Source organism: Leptonychotes weddellii, chromosome 4 (genome assembly GCF_054177405.1).
Source record: "Leptonychotes weddellii isolate Sample4059 chromosome 4, ASM5417740v2, whole genome shotgun sequence".
NCBI classification, from domain to species: Eukaryota; Metazoa; Chordata; class Mammalia; order Carnivora; family Phocidae; genus Leptonychotes; species Leptonychotes weddellii.
The window spans coordinates 166,688,315-166,696,453 of NC_138372.1; positions in this window are offsets into that span (position 1 = coordinate 166,688,315).

Consider the following 8,139-nt stretch of genomic DNA (forward strand, 5'->3'; position numbering starts at 1 on the left):
TTACCATTCTTGTCTTATAGGTCAAGGCTCAGAAAGTTTAACTTGTGTCTTTGAAATGTAGTTTTTGTTTCAGGATAAAACATATGACTTTTGGAAAAAATCAAGGTCCAAGGCATATATCAACATATCAGTATCATGGAAGAAACTTAAAGAAAAATTTAATTGAAGTATACATTTGTATAGTCGCAACAGATGTTCTCAAACTCAAAAATCTAGTTGAACTGGTACAAAACTCAAGAGAGCATGCTTTGGAGGGGTACAGACCTAAAACACTGAGGGCCCAGGAGGGAGAGGATATTAGACACCAATGGTGTCTGATATGAAGAGTGACTGCAGTCAGTATACGAGTCACAGGCACCTCTAGAAAGAATGTTCAGAGAAGGACTTACAAGATGTGACCTCTGAAAACAGCCTTGAGCACGACAAGGGGCAGGGTTTAGAAATACCGTGTGAAAGAGCTTTTGGGTACAGGGAATTGCTGGCATTCAAGCCCCTCTCTCTGAGCCAAAGCCTGTGTGGTCTCCACTGCCCCAAGCTGTCTGCAGAAACTGCTCCTATTCTTCAGGTACAGGTTCTCCTATCATGGTCTTCCTCAAGTCTTGATCACACTCTGCAAACCAGAGTGTCCTCCTGGGTAAGCCTTCTTCCCCAGCCCGTCCTGGTACTACTCTCATTCCCCTTGGTGGACACTCAGGTGTGGATTCGTTTTGCCTTCTCATCTCCTATTAGGGTGTGAATCCTTAAGGTCAGTAACCACACCCGACTCAGACCCACACTACATGGTCAGAGCGCACAGTACATTCTTAATGAATGTCCACTGAATCACGCTCAGAAGGTGCAGATCTGGGGTGCTGCTTGCTCCAGTCTGCTGGGGAGGAAGGGGTCCCAGGAGACCCTGATTTTCCTGGAACAGTCCAGGTACCGGATCAGAAGGCACACGGGAAAGAAAACCAATGGAAGTATCCACCCCAGCATCAGGTCCTGGGAGACTCTGATGGGGAGAAGTACAAAGTCAGAGGAGGGAGGCAAGAGACAGGAAAGAGCGTGCTGTACACAGACAGTGAAGCGGGGACGATGCACGTGGGGGAGGTATCTTCGTAGGCGCACACAGAATGCCATAATAAAATTAGGTCTCATTTTTGCAGTGATGAAGAGCCACTGAAGAGCAAACACAGCTTGCTGTCTACCTATTTTATTTCAGGAACTGTGTAAGCTACTTATATACATTTAATCCTCCTAAACGAGACTATTAAATTGTGGCAATCTCTCATTCATGGATGATGAAGTTCATGCTCAGCGAGGTGATGGTGGCTGAGGGTCACATGCGAGAAAATGGCAAATGCCCAAGTCAATGACCTTTCTTCTCAGCCACACAGGTGACCCATGCTTGAAGGATTCATTCACTTTGGTAAGAAGAGAGAGAATAGGTTTGCTGGAGACGCAGAGATATTATAGGTTGGGAAACCCATAGGAGCCGTTGTAATAATCCACAGCAGATAGGATGAAGTCTGGCTCTGGGCATTGTTACCAGAAATCAATCATACCTGGAAACGAAGCAGGTGCAGAGCGGGAAATAGGTGAAGAGGACACAGAGGCACCCCCCACACACACCTCGGGAAAGTGAGAACACCTTCTCTGCTTATGCCCCATCACCAAATCAAAGCATCAGCAAAGCTGTCCTTGGGACTCTTTGCTCTAACGGCGGGCACACATTCTAAGCTTAGACAAGCTTCAGTCACAAGGATGAAATATTATTAGTTTAGCTGTGTTTTAGCTCCAGCTTTCGCTATGAATCATGTGTGCATGAATCATAATCACCACTCTTCATATTTTAGAAGCAAATGTATAATTTTTCTTACCCAAGGAAAAAATTAATTGCTGTCTAAATATGAATCTAATGTTGCTTCTGAAGCTCTTGGATTTATTCAATTCTGAGCTTTCCTTTTCTTTGGGAGTAAAAATAATCAGGAAAGCTTAAAAAAAAAAAAAAAAAGGCGACATATTGAGGGTCTGCCCTGTCCGTGACTCTGGCTCTATGCTTTTCCAAGTTAAGATAGATGTTAAGAGAAACCCCAAGCATACATAAGCCATTTATTTTCCCTAGTAAGGAGGAGAACCTTAGGATTCCAATTAAGGTGAATCAGACACCAAACCCCATGCGTCTGACACTCCTGACCCGTCTCACTGGTTATAATATGAAACATGGTTATCAGACTGACTCCACATTATGGTTCCTTCTGGAAGTAACATTCAAAACTCTCCCCAACGTGGTTATGACATTTGTTGTCCACCGTCATTTTAGGACACTGTATTAGCAGTTGGGAAGCTAATTATCTCTGAACCTGTCAACTGCGTATGAACTGGGGACACCAAACAAACCTGGTTCTCAGAGCTAATACGAAATGCATGGTTCAAAGGAGCAGGGACCTACACCCGTATCATATAACTACCAGTCACACTGGGGCCCTCTGAGCTCCAAAGACAAGCCTCAAGCAGTAGCACTGCCAGCCTCTGACCACGAGGCCCTGGAGCACCCTCCTGCTCATCCCCCTGCAGCTTCTGCTCCTCCAAGTCTGGCAGAAGCCATGTGCCAGGCTCCATGCTTGGCATCCCACCAATGCCTCCTAACCACATGGCAAGCTGAGAGGGTTACCCTCATTTTGCAGGTGTCCCGTTTAACCATGCCGCATCACCACTGCATACAAGTACCATAATAATACTGTTATATTACTTATTAAAATGCAATGATGTTACTGTATTAAATAGTACGTACCAAATACAGTAACAATATCCAAAAAGAGTTCAGGTATACAGTTCTGCAAGTTTCCATGTATTCTGAACTGTATTACCTCAATTTTCTCTGATAATTAAATAAACAAATCACACAAGTGCATCAAAACACCTATTTAAAGGCTGCCAACTGCCCTCTGGTCTGCTCTCAACATGCTCTTTCTAAGTCGCAGTTTTGGTCCTGTTGCTTCTGTTTAAAAACAATGGGAGACTTCAATTCTGATCTCCAGTGGAACTGAAGTAAGCCAGCCAGTCAGCGGCTGAAGGCTGTGGGTCTGGATTCAGCAGATACTCCAAAACCACCTTGTCAGCACTGCTCTGTCACCCAGACCTACTGTGGCCTCCTAACAGCCCACCTTTCCTGGCCTTGGGACCACAGAATCTGTGACAAGCTGTGTGCCCTACCGGCCCGGGAGGGCTGGCGCAGCCCCACTTTGTAACAACCGTGCCATTAAACGGTGCAGCCAGAGTCCTCCCCCTTCGTGCAACATGACAGGCAGGGATCATTATTTCCAGGCTTCTCTTCGATGTGGCCATTCGGGCCCTGGAGAGGGTCAACACAGAACTAAGCAATGTCCCTGGTGATGAGAGGGTAAGAAAACCTTGGATTGATTCACAAGAAGAGAAGTTCGTTGGGCATAACGTGGCAGGAAAACGTATTGGGAGTGCTGGAGAGATCCCATTTCTCTGGGCGCGTTTTCCCTTTCCCTGGAAAACCCCTGCACTGTCCCTCCCATGACATGTCGTGAGTGAGAATTCAGGAGAGCGATGGCAGTGAATCGTGGAGAAATGGCTCGCTCCACAGAAACACTTGTCAAAATGTCTTCAGCGGAGCTGGACAGCAGGGATTAAAGTACCTGCTGGTTTTGCCAGTGAGCACCACGCCCTGAGTCCGACCTTCTGTGAAATGCACAGATGTCTGGTCTGTGTTCCCAGCACATCAACCTGCATCAAAGAGCTGCTCTGAGCTTCATAAACAATCCTAAGAACAAAATGGAAATGAGAAGAGCAAAGAACAAAATGGAAATGAGAAGAGCATTCTCTTTGCAAATGAGAATGTTACTTGCTGGGCTTACCCCTGGGCAAGGTCATCTGCACACAGAAGCATGCCAAGGCTGGCGTGGGTACAACGGGAAGCGTGCTCTCGTATTTTGCGGGTATGGCCAGGATGGAAAATCAGAAAGTCTCCAAACGTGAACTTGGCAACCACGTGTCCACCCTGGACAGAAAATCCTTACACAGCATGTCCACATAGATGGGCATATTCGACGCAGACTGATTGGGCTGTCAGATCTGATTAAAGAATGTGACTTTCTAAACAGTGTGAAAAGGGCAGGGAATGGTCTCGAAGTTAAGCAAGCTGTCGACATTTTTAAGGGCGATGCAACCTTGGAAAAAACCTTTAATCTTTCCAAGTCTCAGTTTCTTGCTCTGTAAAACAGAGACGAGAACCTACTCGTAGGGTTTTCGTGAGAATACCATTTGGCAACCTCTTTGCTAGAGGATCTGTTCATTTTCTATGCTCCAGAGAATTGGAGTCTCCTTCCCTTTGCCTCTGGACTGCTGAGTACTGAATGTCAGCTCTGACAAACAGTGTGATCTAAAGAACAAAGTCCAAACGCCTTGGCTTCCATTATGCACAGCCTCCCATCTGAGCTCGATGAACACTCCGCCCTCATGTCCTCTACCTGCAACTACTGGGTCTGTGATGAGCTGCTATTTCTGACGAGACTGTGTTATGTTCCTTCGGAGTTTAGAAATGGGGGGTGGGGGCAGAGCATCATATTTGGTAATGATATTGGTAGAGAAGAGTATGGGACTCTCTATAGAAATACCGAAAATCCAGAGAAGACTATCAGAAGTATATAAGAATCAAACAGACTTGAGTTAAATCCCAGCGCTGATGCTTCCTAGCCGGAGGACCACAGCAAGCAGCTTCACAGCCTCTGTTTCCTAGGCTGTGAAATGAAGATAAGACCCCCCCCAAAGTGAAGGTAGGATCCACCTCACAGAGGCACCGAGAGGAAAACAATGCATGAGTGCAAACCGCGTGCCAGGCAGCATGCCTGATTTACCACAGACCTTCAGTAAGTGGCCGCACAAATCCTCTCCACCCAATCATAGTATTCATGAAGCCCTGATATTATCATCGCTATTATTCTGAAGAGCGATGAAATTGGGCAATATAGTTAACTGTGCTCACGCTGAATTCACCTGTTCTCAGAACATCTTAGTCTGAAGAAACGAACTTATTTGTGCTTCCACTCACTCACCTGTAGGGGGAAAAAGGAAAAAAAAAAAAATCTGAAAGTACAAACACAGTCACCTTCTTTGTCTGGGAAATCTGTTCATTTTAATTAATCTAAAAGGTTTTTAGCAATTCGTGTTTGTTAAGCACTTTGACATCCTAAGAATAAGAGGCAATTTAAAAATGCAAAGTTTTATTATAACATCTCTTTATGACTGTTACTCAAGGGGGCTCTCAAGTAAAAAGGAGCTCCTAGAATTCTCCACGTCTCATCAAGAGACGGCACGGCTCTCTCTAGTTGAGGGCCAGGATCCTACGGACTGACTCCCTCTGCTTCCTTAGCAAGAATGTGGGGTAGAGTTGAAAAATACAGCAGAAGATAGGGAAGAGAATTTTAGTGCCTTTCAAACACCAGCTACCTTCCTCCTAAATCTACAAATCAGGTTCAATTTGCACTCCTATTAGTACACCACTGTTTGCTATTTATATGGCTTTGAGCATGAATGAGGAACACCATCCCTATAAAAGACTATAGTCTTTTGGGTCCAAAAGACCAGAGGACAGAATTCAGGAAAACTGCAACCTCCATAAAGGGAGGCAGAAACCTACAAAGGAAAGAAGCAGAGAAGGGAACCACACAGTCTCTATATACAATCTGTCCAAATCCCTGGCTGACCCCAAAACCATGCATGCATGGGGCAGACTCCGAGTAGTCAGACCAAAGATAAAATAACTAACCAAGATTTCAACTACTGCCCAATAGGCAGAGACTGCAATCTGAGTTGAACCAGGTCAATTGCTCACCACAACAAAGACACCAAAAAATGACAACAGGAACATCAACAACAAAACAGTCATCAGAAGAATATGATAGAATCTGGAGTTTCCACAATGCAACATTCACAATATCCAGGAGGGAGTCCAAAACGAGTTTAACAGGACAGGAAACAGGAAAATGCGACCCATTCTTTAAAAAAAAAAAAGACAATCAATAGAGACCGACCCCAAGATGACACAGGTGTTGCAAATAGCAAACATTATAACTATACTTAATGACATAATGGAAAATAGGCTTACAATCAATGAAAATTAGCTAAGCATGAAAATGAGGCTAGCATGTCCCCTACTTCAAATGAAAAAAAAGGGAAGAATCCTATAAGGTTGGACAGTTTTTATCTCACAAATATACTAGCTTTTGAAGTATTTGGGGACAAAGTATTTGGATAGATCAGCTACAGGAGCCTGGGAACTCAGTATAATTAATCAATTAATTAACTCAAGAGATAATCACTGCACACACACAGGTTCCAGGCATACCTCTAGAACTGGCTTTAATAAGTTACCAGGTTTCTTGAAACTTCTGTTCTATATTCATGGAGGTTTTACAAATGGCCGACACATGAAAAAATGCTCCACATCACTCAGCATCAGGGAAATACAAATCAAAACCTCAATGAGATACCACCTCACACTGGTCAGAATGGCTAAAATTAACAAGTCAGGAAACAACAGATGCTGGCGAGGACGGGAAGAGAGGGGAACCCTCCTACACTGTTGGTAGGAATGCAAGCTGGTGCAGCCACTCTGGAAGACAGTATGGAGATTCCTCAAGAAGTTAAAAATAGAACTAGCCTACAACCCAGCAATTGTACTATTGGGTATTTACCCCAAAGGATACAAACATAGTGATCCAAAGGGGTACGTGTACCCCAATGTTTAGAGCAGCAATGTCCACAACAGCCAAACTGTGAAAAGAGCCTAGATTTCCACTGACTGATGAATGGATAAAGAAGATGTGAGATATATATATATAGAGAGAGAGAGAGAGAGAGATAGATATAGATATAGATATAGATAGATATATAGATATATATAGATATAGATATAGATATAGATATAGATATAGATACAGATATAGATAGATATATATATGTGATGGAATATTACTCAGCCATCAAAAAGGAAGACATGGATGGAACTAGAGGGCATTATGCTAAGTGAAATAAGTCAGGCAGAGAAAGACAACTATCATATGATTTCACACATATGTGGAATTTAAGAAATAAAACAGAGGATCATAGGGGAAGGGAGGAAAAAATAAAAGAAGACAAAATCAGAGAGGGAGACAAACCATAAGACACTCTTAACTCTAGGAAACAAACAAGGTTGCTGGAGGGGAGGTGGGTGGGGAATGGGGTAACTGGGTGATGGGCATGAAGGAGGGCACATGATGGAATAAGCACTGGATGTTATACGCAACTGATGAATTGCTGAACTCTACCTCTGAAACTAATAATACACTATAGGCTGATTAATTGAATTTAAATAAAATAAAATGAAGATTATCATTGTTTTGTGTGAGATAATTAGTTTACATCATAAAACTGACAATTGAAACTATATTATCTAGGTTTCTTAAACCTTATTTCATGCATTCGGTCCTTATCTTCTCCTCAAAGCCCTCATCTATTGATCAAGGTATCAAGAGGTGGCCTCTCCATGTGCATTGTGTATGTATGTGTGCATTTGTGTGCATGTGGCAATTTGTGTGTGTTTGCATGTGTGTGTGTACTGAAAGAGAAAAAAATAATATAATTTTGAATCATGATAAGCAGTATGAAGATAATAAATAAAATAGAAGAAAGCAAGCCTGGGGTGAGGGGTAGTTGATTTTCTTGTCTCCTATGATTTTATAATATGGGATTTGTACTTTCCCTTGAGCTGTTACAAATTGTTAAAGAAAAAAAAAAAGGGGGCGCCTGGGTGGCTCAGTCATTGGGCGTCTGCCTTCGGCTCAGGTCATGATCCCAGGGTCCTGGGATCGAGTCCCACATCGGGCTCTCTGCTCAGCGGGGAGCCTGCTTCTCCCTCTCCCACTCCCCCTGCTTGTGTTCCCTCTCTCGCTGTGTTTCTCTCTGAAGAAAAAAAAAAAGAAATTGTTAAAGACATTGAAGTAGCATTAACTGCCCTAAATGATGGACCAGCCCCACCTCATGCATATTTTATATAGAATCATGGCTGCTCTTCTAATATGCATTGACATTTTCACTTTCTTTTTTTTTTTTTTTAAGATTTTACTTATTTATTTGAGAGAGAGCACA